Source organism: Bos grunniens, chromosome 4, assembly GCF_055505025.1.
Source record: "Bos grunniens cultivar Pamir isolate PY7600 chromosome 4, Bosgru_T2T1.0, whole genome shotgun sequence".
Taxonomy (NCBI): Eukaryota; Metazoa; Chordata; class Mammalia; order Artiodactyla; family Bovidae; genus Bos; species Bos grunniens.
This window is the reverse complement of record NC_141168.1, coordinates 28,961,601-28,981,308: the sequence shown is the minus strand read 5'-3', so window position 1 is coordinate 28,981,308 and position 19,708 is coordinate 28,961,601. Positions and strand designations below refer to the sequence as shown.

At 37.9% G+C, this 19,708-nt stretch overlaps 1 protein-coding gene across 12 annotated transcripts in view; it reads right to left on the bottom strand.

The window, feature by feature from the left end:
• GRM8 (glutamate metabotropic receptor 8) overlaps positions 1-19,708 on the bottom strand; it is an 868,572-nt gene that overhangs the window by 594,881 nt on the left and 253,983 nt on the right. The window contains exon 1 of one of the 12 annotated variants that reach the window (XM_086395805.1): positions 8,736-9,082. The exons of the other annotated variants lie outside the window; for them this stretch is intronic. The gene's annotated coding sequence lies outside the window, so the exon portion shown is untranslated. Of the gene's footprint in view, positions 1-8,735; positions 9,083-19,708 lie in introns of those variants that run through there. 12 annotated transcript variants of the gene reach the window in all.

The window sequence follows — 19,708 nt, the reverse complement described above, 5'->3', positions numbered from 1 at the left end:
TAATGGGTACAGACTTTCTGTTTGGGGTCATGAAAAATTTCAGAAATAGTGGTAATAGTTGAATAACATTGTGAATGTAATTGATGTCATTGAATTGTATACCTTAAAATGGTTAAAATAGCAAACATTATGTTTTATATATTTTACCACAATAAAAAAAAATATTTACAAAAGAAAATCCTAGGAAGTTTTGTTTTGTTTTGTTTTGTTTTTGTAGAAAACAAGTTGATTGTAAAATATACATGACTATATAAAGGACCTAGAATAGCCAAAATCACTTTGAAAAGATTAAGTTGAAGAACTAATACTACCTGATCCGAAGACTCACACTAAGGCTACAATAATCAAGATAGTGTAGTATTAGATATGTAGCTCCAATATGATCTATATAGATATATAGATCAATGGAGGAGAACTGAGTATCTAGAAGTAGATTCACATACAATCAATTAATTTTTGACAAGATGCCAAGGTAATTCAGTACTGAGAGGAGTCTTTCCAGTGAATGGTGAAGAACATCCGGATGTGCACATGAGTAAGTGAACTTTGAGCTTTCCTCAGATTATACATCAAATTAACTCAAAATGGATCATAGACAGAAATATAAACACCAAAACTATAAATCTTCCTAAAGGAGAAAACTTTGCAAAAATCCAGAATTAAGCAAATGAATTTCACCAAAATTAAAATCGAATCTTGAGAAACCCCATTAAGAAAATAAAAAGCTAAGCACGAAAATGGGAGGGACCAGGATGAAGTGTTACACGTATATGTATCTATATGTGCCACTACTGTTTAGTCACTAAGGTGTGTCCAACTCTGTGACTCCATGGACAGCAGCCCACCAGACTCCTCTGTCCTTGGGATTTCCCAGGCAAGGATACTGGAGTGGGTTGCCATTTCCTTTTCCAGGAGATCTTCCCAACCCAGGAATTAAACTCGAGTCTCCTGCTTGGAAAGTGGATTCTTTACCACTGAGCCTGGGAAGCCATGTATATATGTGTGTATATACACACATGTATACATGTACACACATACGTGTGTATAAAGCATATGTATGTAAATGTACAAATACTTTCACATGTGTGTATATATGTGTATATATATATGAATGTGCATATATGAATTTACGCATTTATAGATTCATATATATGAATTGATGTGTGTGCATGTGTATCTGACAAAGGACTTGTATCTAGAACTTAATAAGACAACAAAAACCTATCATATAAAATTATCAAAAGGTTTGAACACTTTATAAAAGAAGATATACAAATGGCAACTAAGTACATCAAAAAATGCATAACTACATGAGTCAAAAGAAAAGTGCACATTTAAACCACATTAACATACCATTGCAAACCCATCAGAATGGCTAAAAATTTAAAAACTGGATCAAGTCTCATGCAATGCTGTTGGGACAATAAAGTGGTATAATTACTTTGTAAAGCAATTTGGCAGGTTGCTATAAAGTTCAACACACATCTGTCATATGACCCAACAATCCAAAGAATGATTAAACCATATGCCTACTCTAGAAGAATATCCATGGCAGATTTACTCTTATAGCCGAAAAACTGGAAACCAAACCAACTATCCATCAATAAGTAAATGGATAAACAACTTGTGAAACACGCATTAAATGGACTACTACTTAACATTAAAATATATAGACCATTTTACTATTGTTACATGCAATGACACAGATTAATTTCAAAAACATTTTGCTGAGCAAAAGAAGACATACATACTATATTATTCCATTTATAATCCATTGAATTTCATTGAAATCCATTGAATTTCAGTACAAGCAAACTATTTTAAAATGACAGAAAATAGTTCAGTGTTTGCCCAGGATTGTGGCTAGTGAGAGAGAGGGGTGACTGCAAGGTGGCAATAAGAGAACTTTTCTGGGTCATGGGATCGTCCTGTATCTTGACCATGATGGTGATCACACAGATATATGTTGTTCATCACTAAGTCGTGTCAGACTCTTTGCAACCCCATGGACTCTGCAACATACCAGGTTTCCCTGTCCTTTACTATCTTCAAGAGTTTGCTCAAATTTATGACCATTGAATTGGTGATGCCGAAACTCATTGAGCTTTATACTCAGAATCGGAGAAGGCAATGGAAAATCCCATAGACAGAGGAGCCTAGTAGGCTTCAGTCCATGGGGTTGCAAAGAGTCAGACACGACTGAGCGACTAAAACTGAACTGAAGTTCAGTTTGAGATTAAACAAAATCCTGAGTCACTAGCAAAATCAAGGGCAAGCTCTCCCTTATGCCCAGCTGAGAAAGATCCACATTCTTTTCCACCAGCAGTGAACATATTCCAGGTCAACAGCTCAAGAGCCAGGAGCCAGACTATGAGGCATTTTCCTCCTGGAAGAAGATAGCTGCTCTGGCAGTGGGTACTTGAGATAGGACTCAGGAAACCTTTGTTAAGGCCAGCTCTCCAGAAGGTATATTCTTTAGTAAACTATTTTATCTGTGAATGGTTTGAGTTTTGTGCTTTTTTGTCACTTCCATTGCTTACCTACCCAGGACCATCCACTGATTCTCAATTCCTCACCTTCAAGATAGACCAGAAATTATTTTAAAACAAAACTGGTGGTTTATATTTTTTTTTGCACAGATAAAAATTCATCCTGTTCCCTAAATTTCTTAATAAAGTTCATTTTCAATGATGATGATACTGTCAATTTCTAATTCTAATATTAATATCATGGTTCTCAAACACTTCTGGATCTTAACCAAATCTTCAGAAGTCTATGATGGGCCTGAAACCAGAGTCCAAGGATTTGCATTTTAACATCTCCCTAATGATTCTAGTGTAGATAGCCTTCAAACACAGTCTGAGAAACACCACTCTCACGGGTTCCCTATTTCATAGCTTTGCCAGAGACACTTAAATTTTTATTTTTCCAACTAGGTTGGAGTCAGTTGACAGGCTAGATACTAATTAAAATATATAATCAAAGTCAATTTAGTCACTATATATTTTCTTCAAATATGTCTCTCATGAAGACATAACAAGATTATTTTTGTGTGGAGTAATAGATATATGATTTCTGACCTTGCTTCTGTTAAACAAATCTTAAATAGAAATCTCATGGATTCTATAAATAACATAGTCCTAGGAAAACAACCTATAAAGAATCTTTATACTTAACACTTAGAGAATGGCAACATGGACTGCTTAAAAGAATATGAAAGAGCTTGCTGTTACAGATTAAATTTCTTCTGAGAAAAAGTGTGAACTCTTACAGGTGGCATCCAGATGGGGAATTAGTCCTTTCTCACTCACAGAAAGAAGTCAATAAAACCTTTTCTACACAGTGGAAGAAAGGGAAGATAATCTGTGCCAAGAAATTTTGCACCCTATGCATTGGAAGAGTGTTGCAAAGCTTGGAAGGAGCCCATATTAGGTGTAACCGTGTAGTGTCAAACAGAACAGATAACTAAACTACCAAAACAGAATTGATGAAGAAGCAATATTTCAAAGTCTAAACTTTGAACAAAGATAGACAGATTTCATGACTATGTCTGGTTTTGCTCTTAAAAATGACCAATGCAACATGAACCCACATGGGTCAACATGCAATGCAGAAGATAATGAGTTATGGATACAAGTCCTTTGTCATATACATATGCACACACATCAATTCATATATATATATATGAATTTATATATATATATAAATTCATATAAGTACATTCATATATATACACGTATCTCCAGAAAATAACTAGGATGACAATAGGAGAAGATCAGTCACAACTCACCAGAGACCCTCCTAGCCTCTCATGGTTAAGGATTCACTGACTTGATGGACATGAGTTTGAGCAAGCTCTGAGAGTGGGTGATGGATAGGGAAGCCTGGCATGCTGCAGTCCATGGGGTCAGAGTTGGACACGACTGAGTGACTGAACTTACTGAACTCCTTAATGAGTCAAACTGACAGTTAACCCCAGAACAATATGTAGTCGCATCTGAATGCAATTGTTTATAGATTTTTTTTAATATATGTGTGTATGCTTGCTAGTTACTTAGTCGTGTCTGACTATCTGCAGCCACATGGACTGTAGCCCACCAGGCTCCTCTGTCCAGTGTGACATCCCATTCTCAGTTATTCCTGTTAAAGACTTTATAGCCACTTTCCCTGTTAAGAAAAAGTATTCCAACCAGGTGAATCCAATCAACAACTGCAACTGTGATAACAGCATCTCTTTTTATTAGTGGCCCTTTTAAAATTTTTAAATTTGTTGTGAGTGCTTTAATCTAAAAAATAAATTATTTGAATATGAATTCAATTAAACAACTCAGAAAAGGACTGCATAAGTTTGGAAACAAATTGATGGTCATTTTAAAATAATTAAATTAATAATATAACAAACACATTAGTAAGATCAAAGAACCTAGTAGATAAAGTTAAAAATTAAATTACTGACTAAGGGAAACATTTGAGAAAATCAAATGAATGCAGAGAAAAAATATAAAACCTAACACAATTATAAGAAAAATAACATATATAGAAGGTAGAAAAGGTACATACATGCAACAGAAAAATATCCAAAGATATGGTGCAACTAAACTTCTCTGATAATTAAGGGGAAAAGAATTAATCTGTATATTGAAAGCACACAATGTCAATTCCAAGAAAAAATTGATAAGCAATGATCACCTGCAAGAAAGACCTTTGGCTACAAATTTTCCCCCAACTTCAAGGGTAAAGAAAAATAACTTAGTTATCAGTTCTTGCTATCTATTATTCTACCTTCACACATAGATTTTTTTTAGGATTATAACCATCAAAATTATAATGACTATTTCTGGGAGTAGAATTTGAGGTGGGCAATCACATTTTTCTTCGCACTTTCTCTATTGTTCTTATATTTATAATGAACATATACTACTTTAACAAAAGCAAAACATTATGAAAGGAAGGACGGGAGGAAGGAAGGAAGAAGGGACGGAGGGAGGAAAAGACTATGGATTTGCAAGGTACTATTTTATCACTTTTAAGAAACACCTGGAGTAACAGGCAAATTTGGCCTTGGAATACACAATGAAGCAGGGCAAAGGCTGATAGAGTTTTGCCAAGAAAATGCACTGGTCATAACAAACACCCTCTTCCAACAACACAAGAGAAGACTCTACACATGGACATCACCAGATGGTCAACACCGAAATCAGATTGATTATATTCTTTGCAGCCAAAGATGGAGAAGCTCTATACAGTCAGCAAAACAAGACCAGGAGCTGACTGTGGCTCAGACCATGAACTCCTTATTGCCAAATTCAGACTGAAATTGAAGAAAGTAGGGAAAACCACTAGACCATTCAGGTATGACCTAAATCAAATCCCTTATGATTATACAGTGGAAGTGAGAAATAGATTTAAGGGCCTAGATCTGATAGATAGAGTGCCTGATGAGCTATGGAATGAGGTTCGTGACACTGTACAGGAGACAGGGATCAAGACCATCCCCATGGAAAAGAAATACAAAAAAGTAAAATGGCTGTCTGGGGAGGCCTGACAAATAGCTGTGAAAAGAAGAGAAGCGAAAAGCAAAGGAGAAAAGGAAAGATATAAGCATCTGAATGCAGAGTTCCAAAGAATAGTAAGAAGAGATAAGAAAGCCTTCTTTAGTGATCAATGCAAACAAATAGAGGAAAACAACAGAATGGGAAAGACTAGAGATCTCTTCAAGAAAATCAGAGATACCAAAGGAACATTTCATGCAAAGATGGGCTCGATAAAGGACAGAAATGGACAGAAGCAGAAGATATTAAGAAGAGATGGCAAGAATACACAGAAGAACTGTACAAAAAAGACCTTCACGACCCAGATAATCACGATGGTGTGATCACTGACCTAGAGTCAGACATCCTGGAATGTGAAGTCAAGTGAGCCTTAGAAAGCATCACTACGAACAAAGCTAGTGGAGGTGATAGAATTCCAATTGAGCTATTCCAAATCCTGAAAGATGATGCTGTGAAAGTGCTGCACTCAATATGCAAGCAAATTTGGAAAACTCAGCAGTGGCCACAGGACTGGAAACAGTCAGTTTTCATTCCAATCCCAAAGAAAGGTAATGCCAAAGAATGCTCTAACTACCGCACAATTGCACTCATCTCACACGCTAGTAAAGTAATGCTCAAAATTCTCCAAGCCAGGTTCCAGCAATATGTGAACCGTGAACTTCCTGATGTTCAAGTGGTTTTAGAAAAGGCAGAGGAACCAGAGATCAAATTGCCAACATCTGCTGGATCATGGAAAAAGCAAGAGAGTTCCAGAAAAACATCTATTTCTGCTTTATGGACTATGCCAAAGCCTTTAACTGTGTGGATCACAATAAACTGTGGAAAATTCTGAAAGAGATGGGAATACCAGACCACCTGATCTGCCTCTTGAGAAATCTGTATGCAGGTCAGGAAGCAACAGTTAGAACTCGACATGGAACAACAGACTGGTTCCAAATAGGAAAAGGAGTACATCAAGGCTGTATATTGTCACCCTGTTTATTTAACTTATATGCAGAGTACATCATGAGAAACGCTGGACTGGAAGAAACACAAACTGGAATCAAGATTGCCGGGAGCAATATCAATAACCTCAGATGTGTAGATGACACCACCCTTATGGCAGAAAGTGAAGAGGAACTAAAAAGCCTCTTGATGAAAGTGAAAGTGGAGAGTGAAATAGTTGGCTTAAAGCTCAACATTCAGAAAACGAAGATCATGGCATTTGATCCCATCACTTCATTGGAAATAGATGGGGAAACAGTGGAAACAGTGTCAGACTTTATTTTGGGGGGCTCCAAAATCACTGCAGATGGTGACTGCAGCCATGAAATTAAAAGACGCTTACTCCTTGGAAGGAAAGTTATGACCAACCTAGATAGCATATTCAAAAGCAGAGACATTACTTTGCTAACAAAGATTCATCTAGTCAAGGCTATGGTTTTTCCTGTGGTCATGTATGGATGTGAGAGTTGGACTGTGAAGAAGGCTGAGCACCGAAGAATCGATGCTTTTGAACTGTGGTGTTGGAGAAGACTCTTGAGAGTCCCTTGGACTGCAAGGAGATCTAACCAGCCCATTCTGAAGGAGATCAGCCCTGGGATTTCTTTGGAAGGAATGACGCTGAAGCTGAAACTCCAGTACTTTGGCTACCTGATTCGAAGAGCTGACTCATTGGAAAAGACTCTGATGTTGGGAGGGATTGGGGGCAAGAGGAGAAGGGGACAGCAGAGGATGAGATGGCTGGATGGCATCACTGACTCGATGGACATGAGTCTGAGTGAACTCCGGGAGTTGGTGATGGACAGGGAGGCCCAGCGTGCTGCAATTCATGGGGTCACAAAGAGTCAGACACGACTGAGTGACTGATCTGATCTGATCTGACCCCCCCCCCACAAAAAAAAAGAATAGGAAAAAAGAGGAGGAAGAAGAGAAAGAAAGAAAAAATAATCATCCATTTTGTATTGATCACAAATCATGTATGTGAATTCTTTGGAACATCTGCTTATATCTGATATATTAGAATTTTACTCAGTGATTTTGCCTGATATTTGTCTCTAATTTAGAGTATCTGAAAGAGAACTCTGTACATATAGAGACCCAACTGTGCTACTGATTAAAAGAGGTGTGTGTTCCCTAAATATTTACATTCCACTCTAGGAGAACACAGAAATAATTTAGTGTGCCTGTTGCTTTCCCATTAAAACATACTCTTCCTCAACAAAACCATTCTGGATCATTTTCTACATCCAATTATCTTTTCTACTAGATCTCTGGTAGAATGTCAATTCCCCGAAGACATAGGCTGTGCTGTCTCTTTGTTTCAGATAATGCGTGGCTTTGCATGGTGGAAGTACTAAAAATAAAAAATAAAATTGTAAGCTAATTGACAGTTATGGTGATGATATTGTTTCAAACCCCTAAGGCCAGGCTGTGAACTGTCTTGACCAGACATATCTCCAAACATCTGATATTTGTAAGTAGCAGCTCTAAGTGACTTTGCCAAGAACAATTCTGTTTGCAATGAGTCTCTTAGAATTATCTACTACTTTCCCATTTCCTCTCTTGGCATTTCACTTAGAATTTTAGCAACTGGCTCACTGGGAACCTCTCTTCCACTATGCCAGGCATTATTTTTAGTAACTTGAATATGCCTTGTTTTCTTTCTCCACTGTGCTCATTTAGCCAACACCAAACCCTACCTACTCCCCACTTGCACCCCAGGACCTGAAAGTGGCTGGGGAAAAAAAACACACACTTGAGTTACCTGATCTCATTTAAACTTTTAAGGAACAATTTTAAGAAAACCATTCCTTTTATAAAAATAAATGATGACCATAAATCTCAAGAAACACCTCATCACCATTCAGCATCCTTCTGTGCTTTTATTGTAAGTTCATTTCCTACTCTACCAAAAATTTATTTTATGTACTTTTCTTCTCATCTCAAGCCCTCAGTACTCTCCCTCTGCCTCTCACTCTGGGCTGATGACCTTGATTTCTAGTTCACTGAAAAATGCAAAGGAATCAGAAGAAAAGATCCTCATTTTCTTATCACTGAATCTTCCAGCCTTATTTCACATGACCCATACACTTGGTCTTTCTTCCCCATACAATGGAGGACCTCTCCTTGGTCCATTTAAACCAGTGCCCTGGATTCCATTCCTTCTCCCCTCTTGATAAATGTTACTGAAAGTCTACCCACCTCTTCTGCTCCCTCTTCATTTTCCCCTCTCTCAACTGGGTCATTTCCATCAGCCTGTAAACCACTTATAAAAAGTCTCTAATCTTGAAAAGCAAACAAACAAACTAAACTCCCTTGACCCTATTTGACCTCCAGCTTCTGCCCATTTCTTTGCTTCTCAATTGGGAAAGAGTATCTCTACTTACTCCCATTCTCTCTTTAATCAACTCCAATCAAGCTCAGCCTCCACCTCTGCCACAGAGCTGTTCAAATCAAGGTCAATAACAGCCTCTATTTTGCTACATCTGTCTCCAGATTACTCAACCTCTCAAAAGTGTTAACTTTATGGATAATAGCTTTGTTCTTGAAACACTTGGTTCATTTGGCTTCCAGGAAAGGATGCTTTACTGGTTTTCCTTTCAATTCTTCAGTGTTTTTTTCTGTTTCCATTGCTGGCTCCACCTGTTCTAGATGTTAGCATTCTCAAGAGCTCAGGCCTTGGCTCTCTTTCCTTCTATACTTACTTCTTCCTAGATAATCTCATCTAGTTCCATGATACTATATAATTACCAATAGGATAAATATTCCCAAATCACACAGATATTATAAGGTCCTCATATTCCACATTCGAATCTTTGTATTCTACTTCCAGGCTTCCATCCATGCCCTAAGCTCACAATTCTTGGTGTCCTGCTGCTTCCTACTCAAATCTCCACTAGGTGGTCTAATAGACTCTTATACTAATGGCCAAAGAAAAACTCTTTGTGTCTTCTGCAAGTTCTGAACCTCCCCCAGTTACGTCCATCTTAGTTACCAGCACCAGGACCAAAGTGAAACCATTTGTTATTCATAATTTTGATCAGTATATAATTTTAACTATCCCTTCCCTCAATTGCAAAGAGTCGGACACGACTGAGCGACTGAACTGATCTGAACTTCCCTCAATCCCGATTCATCTCATCAGCAAATTCTGTGGGCTTTGTCTTCATAAATCCAACATTTATTGTCACTTCCAGTGCTATCACATTTGCCCAAACTACATCATTTTTCACGTGGACAACTGCAGTGCTTCCTAACTGGTCTCCCTGTTTTCATTCTTACCTCTCTATATTCCATTCTCCATTGAATAGTCAAATTGAGCTTTTAAAAACAGAGATTAGATTGTATTATTCCCCTTTGAAAACTGTAATTGGTATCCATCCATTGATACTTTTTTGAACCTAATTCACATAATTCCTTTCTTTATTGGAATATAATTGCTTTATGATGTATGTTAGTTTCTGCTGTACAACAAAGTGAATCAGCTATATGTATACATATATATGCCCTCCACCTCAACCTCCCCTCCCCATTCTCTCGCCTAGGCCATCACAGAGCCTCAGGCTGAGCTTCCCACGCTGTGCAGCAGGTTCCCACTAGCAATCTGTTTTGCACATGGTCAAGTATACATGTTAGTGCCACTCTCCCAGTTCATCCCACCCTTCCCTTCCCCCTGCCCCGTGTCTGCATATCCATTCTCTATGTCTGCATCGCTATTCCTGTCCTGAAAATAGGTTAATCTGTACTATTTCTTTTTTTTTTTAGATTCCATATATAGTAACCATCGATTGACTCTACGGAATTTAAGAGTCAAGAGTCATGACTCACAGGGTTCCACATAATCTGGCCTTTCCTTACCATGTGGAACTCATTTCCTGACCACTCCATTATATTCCTGCCTCAGAAACATACTAAATCTCCATCTCTCAGGACATTTCCAATGCTGTCTCCTGAAATTCTCTCCCCTAACATCTTCTCATATATGGACCCTTTATATCACTCAGATATCCTCTTAAATCACTCAGATATCCTCTCCAGCACCACTGTTGCAGTGAGGTCTTGTCTGACCAGACTATGTAAAACTATGATGTTTTACACAATCATTCTAAGTTCCTTTTTTCTGCTTTCTTTTCTTCATAGCACCTACGAATGTTTATGAGATGTATTCACCATTAGAATGTAACTCCCATCCTGCACCATCTTGCCTCCGACCGACTCAAAGAAGCATTCTTCTAGAAAATCTCAGAAAAACTTGGATTGAAAAAAAAAAAGTGGTAGAAGAAAAAGAAATATGGGCTGAAATTTCAACTGTCCACATTTTAAAGCACATTCATCTTTATAAATATCGCACTATTAAAATTCTTCCTCACACCTCAAGACGTAGGTACTAAATTATCCGTGATGCATTTGTGAAAAGCATGCACTGTTCTCTAAATTATTTAAGAATATTTACATTTTATGTTGAAATCTGATCTCTCAGTGTTTGTTCAGATTAACTACTAAAAGTAAAACATTCACTAAACTGTGTTTTTGCTTGTAAAAACATTGCTTCTTGATTTAGTTTACATTTGTTAATTTTAAATCATTTAGTAGTTACAAAAACAAAATTCAAAAATTCTAGGGCCACTTTAAAAACAACCTCTGTTCCCAGTTATTCTAAAGCATCAAGCATTGGTCATGAGAGCGTTTTCCATATATTTTTAAGCTGCCTTCTGTATAGCAGAAATAAAGGATACATCCATTGCTTATCCAGGGAAAGCAGTTAAAAATCACCTGTTCTGATATTTCAGTATTTCCAGTATATTCGTATCTATATCAATGGAATAAATTACTTATGAAAATCATTAGAAAATATTACATAACACAAGTCACCATCACAGCTTAAATGTCTAAAGCCTATCTTTCATTTGCCTTCTTCCTTGTTTAAATCTGCCAGGCTGAGTTTTGAGCCACATAGCTTTTCCTGAATTGACAGGGGAAAGCAATGATGCAGAACTTACAAGTTTGCTTTCCCATCCCTGCAAAAAATCATTTTGACTTTGATTAAAGTGACTGACCACTGGGGGGCTGACCGAATTGATAGACTGTTATTTTACCTGTTAGAAAATCAATTCTTTCAATCAAGAGGGTTGACCTGTTCGTGTTTCAGGTATGACTTGAAATAATGGTCTTTATCAATGTTGAGATGACCAGCCCAAAGCAATCGCTAAAGAATGAAGTATTTCAAAACTTACATTCTTAAACTCATTATCTATCACTACATTAATTAGGAATTTTGATCATCTAGACTTATTTTCTGTTGGGTCAGTTTCATGAGACACTAAAGTATTAATAAAATTGACACACGTATGTATCTCGGGAAAACTCTGCTAGCCTTTGCCTTGCTTCAGAATTTTGCCAAGAGAACACACTGGTCATAGCAAATACTCTCTTCCAACAACACAAGAGAGGACTCTACACATGGACATCACCAGAAGGTCAATACCTAAATCAGATTGATTATATTATTTGCATCCCAAGATGGAGAAGCTCTATAGAGTCAACAAAAACAAGACCTGGAGCTGACTGTGGCTCAGGTCATGAGCTCTTTATGCAAAATTTAGGCTTAAATTGAAGAAACTAGGGGAAAACACTAGACCATTCAGGTAAGATCTAAATCAAACCACTTATAATAATACAGTGGAGGTGACAAATACATTCAAGGGATTAGATCTGGTAGACAGAGTGCCTGAAAAGTTTGCAACATTATCCAAGAGGTGGTGAGCAAAACCATCCCAAGGAAAAAGAAATGAGAGAAGGCAAAGCGGTTGTCTCAGGGGGCCTTACAAATAGTTGAGAAAAGAAGAGAAGCAAAAGGCAAAGGAGAAAGGGAAAAATATACTCATCTGAACGCAGAGTTCCAAAGAATAGCAAGGAGAGATAAGAAGGCCTTACAACTCAAAAAAATAGAGAAAAACAATAGGATGGGAAAGATTAGACATCTCCAGGAAAACTGGAGATACTAAGGGAACATTTCATGCAAAGATGGGAACAATTAAGGACAGAAATGGTATGGACCTAACAGAAGCAGAAGAGATTAAGAAGAGGTGGCAAGAATACATAGAAGAGTTATACAAAAAGGCTTAATGACCCATATAACCATGATGGTGAGGTCACTCAACTAGAGCCAAACATCCTGGAGTGTGAAGTTGCTGGGCCTTAGAAACATTACTGGGAACAAAGCTATGGAGGTGATGAAATTCCAGCTGAGCTATTTCAAATCCTAAAAGAGGCACTCAATGTGCCAGCAAACTTGGAAAACTCAGCAGTTGCCTCAGGATTGGAAAACATCAGTTTTCATTCCAACCTCAAAGAAAGGCAATGCCAAAGAATGTTCAAACTATTGTACAATTGTGCTCATTTCACATGCTAGCACGGTAATGCTCAAAATTCTTCAAGCTAGTCTTCAGCAGTATGTGAACCAAGAACTTCCAGATGCACAAGCTGGACTTAGAAAAGGCAGAGGAACCAGAGATAAAATTGCCAGCATCCACTGGATCATAGAAAAGGCATAGGAATTCTAGGAAAATATCTACTTCTGCTTCATTGACTACACTAAACCCTATGACAGTGTGGATCACAACAAACTGTGGAAAATTCTTAAAGAGATGGGAATACCAGATCACCCTACCTGCCTTTTGCGAAATCTGTGTGCAGGTCAAGAAGCAACAGAATTGAACATGGAAAAACGGACTGGTTCAAATTTGGGGAAGGAGTACACCAAGGCTGTATACTGTCACCCTGCTTATTTAACTTATATGCAGAGTACATCATGCAAAATGCCAAGCTGGATGAAGCATGAGTGGGAATCAAGATTGCCAGGAGAAATATCAGTGACCTCAGATATGCAGATGATACCACCGTTATGGCAGAAAACGAAGAGGAACTAAAAAGCCTCTTGATGAAAGTGAAAGAGAAGAGTGAAAAAGCTGGCTTAAAACTCAACATTCAGAAAACTAAGATCATGGCATCCAGTCTCATTACTTCATGGCAAATAGATAGAGGGAAAGTGGAAACAGTGGCAGATTTTATTTTCTTAGGCTCGAAAATCACTGCAGACAGTGAATACAGCCCTGAAATTAAAAGATGCTTGTACCTTGAAAAGAAAGCCATGACAAACTAGATAGTCTATTAAAAAGCAGATATATCACCTTGCTGACAAATGTCCATATAGTCAAAGCTATGGTTTTCGTGTAGGCATGTAGTCATGTGAGAGTTGGACCATAAAGAAGGCTGAGCAGCAACAAATTGATTATTTCAAATTATGGTGCTGGAGAAGACTCTTGAGAGTCCCTTGGACTGCAAGGTGATCAAAACAGTCAATTCTAAAGGAAATCAACTCTGAATATTCATTGGAAGGACTGATGCTGAAGCTGAAGCTCCAATACTTTGGCCACCTAATGCAAAGAACTGACTCATTGTAAAAGACCCTGATGCTGGGAAAGACTGAGGGAAGGAGAAGAAGGGGGATGAGACAGAGGATGAGATGTTTGGATGGCATCACTGACTCAATAGATATGAATTTGAGCAAACTTTAGGAGATGGTGAAGGACAGGGAAGCCTGGAACACTACTGTCCATGTGATTGCAAAGAGTTGGACACAACTTAGTGACCCAACAACAACAATGTATGTATCTTAACTTCATGAACACTATCTAGAATGATTTTCACTATGAAACATTAATGATATAAAAAGTATAAACCTGACTCAGCATATAGTACCTTTGCAGAATGCCCCAACATTGCTTATATGACCCATAGGGTAAGAAATAAGTCCACAGAAGGAAGACGGATGCTTCACTCTAAATTATATTCTTAACTTTGTATGTGTTCAATCAAATGTTTTCAACAAAGTTTAAGATGAAGAGAATGTTTTTACTTTATCACAAAAATTACATAGCCCTAAAATTTCACAAGTTAAACCCCACTAGTTTGGAATTATGAAAAAAAACCTGGATTTTTTTTTCTTGGTTGAAGTTTATGTTTGACTCAGTGTAGAGAGAAGTTACGCTTCCCTGGATTCTTTTTCAACCCTTATAATATGGCCAAAGACAAAGACTCAGGTCAGTGTTGGCATGTCTTTAACTCTTCTCTAAAGTTTGACAACTTCTTATCTTTTTAAGAAAATTTAAACCAGGCTCAGTCTTTCTCCAGGCAACAGAAGCTGTCTAAAATTTAATAACGTCATTTTCATCACATTATATTTATTTTTATAGTTGCCTTCTGTTTTCAGCAGAGGATACTGGTTTCTATTCACAGTACTAATATAAAGTTTTCTCTTTAAATAAATTTAGATTGCAAAGTGAGCCAATTTAAAGAAAATATGCAGTAATAATTGTACAGGTGGTAAGCAAGAATGTCTCAAAATCAGGAAAGTAGTAAAAAATGGCTATATGTTGGGAAGTCAATACATAAAAGCCAATACATTTTAAAATTGCATACAAAATGGTAAGAAGAAAACCATCTACTTAGGTGAACAAATTAATTTCAATCTCGTTCCCAGTATTTATTTGCATAACATTGTATTAATTCTAAATGACTCTTCTATTTATTAAACTGGGCCCATCAAAACCTTTACTCAACAGCATTTTAATAGCTTCTTGCTCAGAACAGTACAAGTTTCAAAGTTATGACTGAACCCCCTACAAGAAAAAAGTTTCTATTTCAAAAACTTTATTCAACAAATGCTTATCAATCACTAAGTACATCGAACAGGGCAAGCCAGATTTGGGGAGGGATAATAATATTTATGTGTCCACTCAGTATTCAAAAGCCATTTTTCTGAGTTGCTATGATGCTCAATGTCACTTGCTGTGTATGATGCAATTAAAGGAGAGAACAAGAAAGATGCAGAGGAGAAGGAAGATGGGGAGGATCCTGAACTCAAAGAGATTACCATCGCATTGATTATTATTTATTATTGTCCTTGAATTTTACTTATTGTCCTAGATACTATTTCATTTTCTCACATATTTCTTCTTTTTTAAAAAAAGTCAATGTATTATTCAGTCAGAGGTAATATTTAAGAGACATTTCCTTCGAGTGTCAGATTCTATGAACCTCAGCAGCAAATTCATGGAATACAAAACAGCACAACCTTAACCCCACGACAATGTTGATAAAATACTGCAGACGGCCTTTCACACATTCTTTGTGAACAGGTGATGCTGCCCCAGAAAGGAAAAGATTTAACATTTAGTAAAATTAAGCCACACTACCAACTTGAACATATTCATTTAATATGAAAACTCAAATGTGGCTTGAGGTGTAATTAATTGCATAAATTAAAATCTGTGGAAGGAAGGTGCTATCCTTCACAAAACATGAGGCTTCCAATTTTACTAGATTTGTACATCTCACTTAGGATGAATGGAGTTGTGATTCTGTATCACATTTGTTTGGCTCAGTGGTAAAGAATCCGCCTGCCAAAGCAGGAGATGCAGGCTCGATCCCTGGTTCAGGAAGATCCCCTGGAGAAAGAATTGCCAACCCACTCCAGTATTCTTGCCTGGGAGATCCCATGGACAGAGGAGCCTGGGGCTACAGTCCACGGGGTCACAAAGAGTTGGACACGATTTAGTCACTAAACAACAGCAACAATACATTCGTTAAACTACTTGCATTTATATTCTTGTCTTCCTCTTTAATCTGCCTCTGAAGCCTGTGAGGATTTCTCCTACAGATAAAAACCCCAAATCTATTGTGTTCTAAGGAACAATAATCATGTTTTATATGAAGACAGATTTTGATGCTCAATGCTTGAAGGACATTTTCATTTCTGATGCACTAAAGGGAAATTAAAAAAAAAAAGTTTTGTACCATATATATTCACACAGCATTATTTTTAAAAAGTAAAAATCTTAAAGATTACAAGACTTTCTTAATATCCTACAGTCTGTGTGACAGTATTTTCTGTACCTTGTATCATGGCATGGGATCCCTTCCCTATGCATTTTAAGTGGACGATGTAACTGGAATAAATACTGTGGATAATCCAGCTTCACAAAAGGATTATAAAATAGCTAATCAAGCTAGTCAAGACAAGTATCAGTCACCTGTGAATCCACATTTACCGTTTTATTACTTAATTTCACTCAGTAGTAAGGAAAGAGAGGTAATATTTGGTGTCAAAGAAATTGAGCCAGAAAGCTGGTCCTACAAGGGAACAAGGGTCCAGGGATCCAGCTCTGTGGGGTCTCGATCTTTCTGGGTCATTTCACCAGTTTCTGGGGCCAATTCAAGGCTTCCCAGGTGGCACAGTGGTAAAGAATCTGCCTGCTAATTCAGGAGATGCAAGAAACTTGGGTTTAATCCCTGGGTCAAGAAGATTCCCTGGAGGAGGAAATGGCAACCCACTCCAGTATTCTTGCCTGGAAAATCCCAGGGAAAGAGGCGCCTGGCGGGCTACAGTCCATAGGTTCACAAAAAGTCAGATATGACTGAGCGACTGAGCTTACAGTTGGGGCCAATTCTGTTGCCACTGCATCAAATGAGGAAAATACAGGTCCAAACATTAGTAACCTCTCCACTCCATCTGCAGTCCATCCACCTCGGTTCCGATAACCGGCATGGGCTCCTTCCACTACGGCCAGTCCCCAACCCCAACACCCCCACCTCGTACCTCAGTTCCACTATCTGCATCATTTCTTGTCTTATCAGATGGTGTTTCAGGTACTGTGTTAGCAATGGGAAACAAAGAACAAGTCCCTTAGGGCGGCAGTGCTCATTAATTCCTAAGATTTCAGATATCCTGTCTCCTGTGGCAACTTCATTTAATTTTGCTTCCTATAAAAGTAAAAATATTGTTATTTTTTTCTTAATGTGAAAATTGTTGCAATATGCCATAATTGCCGCCATTTGGGTCTTCAATTCCACTTAAATAGCATTTTACTGCCTCCAATGTTATAATGAACTGAAGGCTTTTACTTTTTCTTCTTGCAATGTTTTTGCTTTAGTTCTTCCTACAGCTTCTACGATGGACTTGGCTTGCTGGTTTCCTTAATTAACTTCTCATCACACAGAATCACTGGAGTATCCTGCTAATTGGAAATGAATATCTCAAAATTATTTTTACCATAAAGGGTTTTTCTTAGCACTACTCTATAAGATGCACCATTTCCCTTTTATTCCTTAAACTCTCTATTTAAGTTTAGAGAGTCTTTCCTTCAGGGAAAAAAAAAAAAAAAAGAAATCCCTGGCAGTCCCATGGTTAGGGCTCTGAGCTTCCACTGCAGGGGGCATATGTTCCATCCCTGGTCATGGAAATAAACCCCATATACCATGCGGTGCAGCCAAAAAAAAGAGGGAGAGAGAAACCAGGGTTTCCTGTCACAAATCCAGGATATTCTTGAGGATTTGGGTGGTGAACTAATTTCCTGCTGTTTAGATCTACTGAAGCTATCTTGCAGCCAGAAGGGGAAATACTACTTACTCACTCTGAGAGTAACAGAGAGGGAGAAAGAAACAGCCTGGAATCATTGCGGCCATTGATAAAACAGGGAGCTAACACTGGGCTTCTTATTTCCAAACTTTCTGTTAAGTAAACAATAAAGATCCCTGTGGTTTTACAGCACTTTTGATCATGAATTCTTTTACCTGCAACCCAAGCATCCTCTGATATCCCTACAGGCATAGCTTGACCAGCTCACCAGTTCAAAAAAGGATGAATGGGAAGAGACATGATGTCTATTCCACCCTTCCTGATCAAGTTCTCTCTGATTTTCTGGTTTTCTACAGTGAATAGAAGCTGTCATCTTCTGCTCAGAGTCTCAGGACAGCAAAGACCTGGAGACTGAAACAATGTCCTCACCTCAACCTTCCTCCCAGGTGAAGACATCTGGGTCATAGCCATTAGTTAATCAACAAAGGATAAGGGAGAGCAGTTGTCTGTGAACCAAAGGAAAGGCTGTCAACAGGGATGTCCTGGTAAACTGGATCTCTGAGAGTGAGAGTAGATGCAGGGGAGCCTTGATACTGTAGTCCTTGCCAATCTTCCTAGTATAAATAATCCCGCCATAGATGTCAAACTACCAACAGTTTAATAGCCAGCTAACAACAATTCTGAATATTTGACAATCAACTCTGGAAAGTCAGTCCCAGATATTAATGGGTTATCTTTTTTATTTTCTGAGAAACCACTGAGTACCAACAGGAGGCATTATTGAAGGAAAATCAAGCGCACAAAACTGATAATCAATTCTTCTCTTTGTACAGCTTACCATTTAACTGCAAGTTCAGCAACATTTGTAAAATAGAACTAAAAATCATTTCTAAGACAACATATTTAGAAGTGCAAATTAACTGAAAGCAAAGTGATATCTAAGCACCTAAGACATAAAGAAAATGAGTACAAGAATCCATCTCATAGGGTGGTTGAAAGGCTCAAATGAGATCACGGATGAGATCTTGGTTGAGTTACTCGCCACTACAGAAATATAAAGGATCATTCCTCATATAGTAGAGTGAGGCTAATCTAGGAAGGCAACAACTGGGCTCCCAGAACATACCAACTGATGATGACAAAGTCAAAGATGGAAAGGCAGGATGCCTCAGGATACTGGGAAGACAAAGCCACAAAGAAAGTGCACTGACCTCAGAGAGTGGATGAACTGTGTTCACAAAGCCAAATCATTTCCTACTACACACCACTGCCTTTTTCATCCCAGGTAGTATATAACCATGACCAAGACTTTAATTCCCCTAATGGCTCAAAAGTTGCCTCTGCAAAACTGTCCTCAAAGGGTTGCTTTTTAGGATATTTAGGATAGAGACCTGAATGACCTTCAAAACAGGCTTCTCCAAATTCAAGGTCTGGCTGTGGATGGCTTCATGGGGTAGAACCATGTCCCACAGGACAAAATTCTGCTTCTATCACTTGCTAGCTGCTTATCTCATGCAAGCAACTTAAACTTTTGATGCCTCAGTTTCCTCATCTGTACATGGAGATGGTGGTTTTTAAATCATAATGTGATTTTGCAGGTTAAATGACCTAATGCACATAAATTATCCAGCACAATCCCTAGCACATATTAAGAACTCAATAGTTGGTAGAGGCTATTATTATGGATTTTAAAAGCATCGCATTCAAAATTTGGATAAAAAATTTAAATAAATAGTAAAGAAACAATAGGCATAAA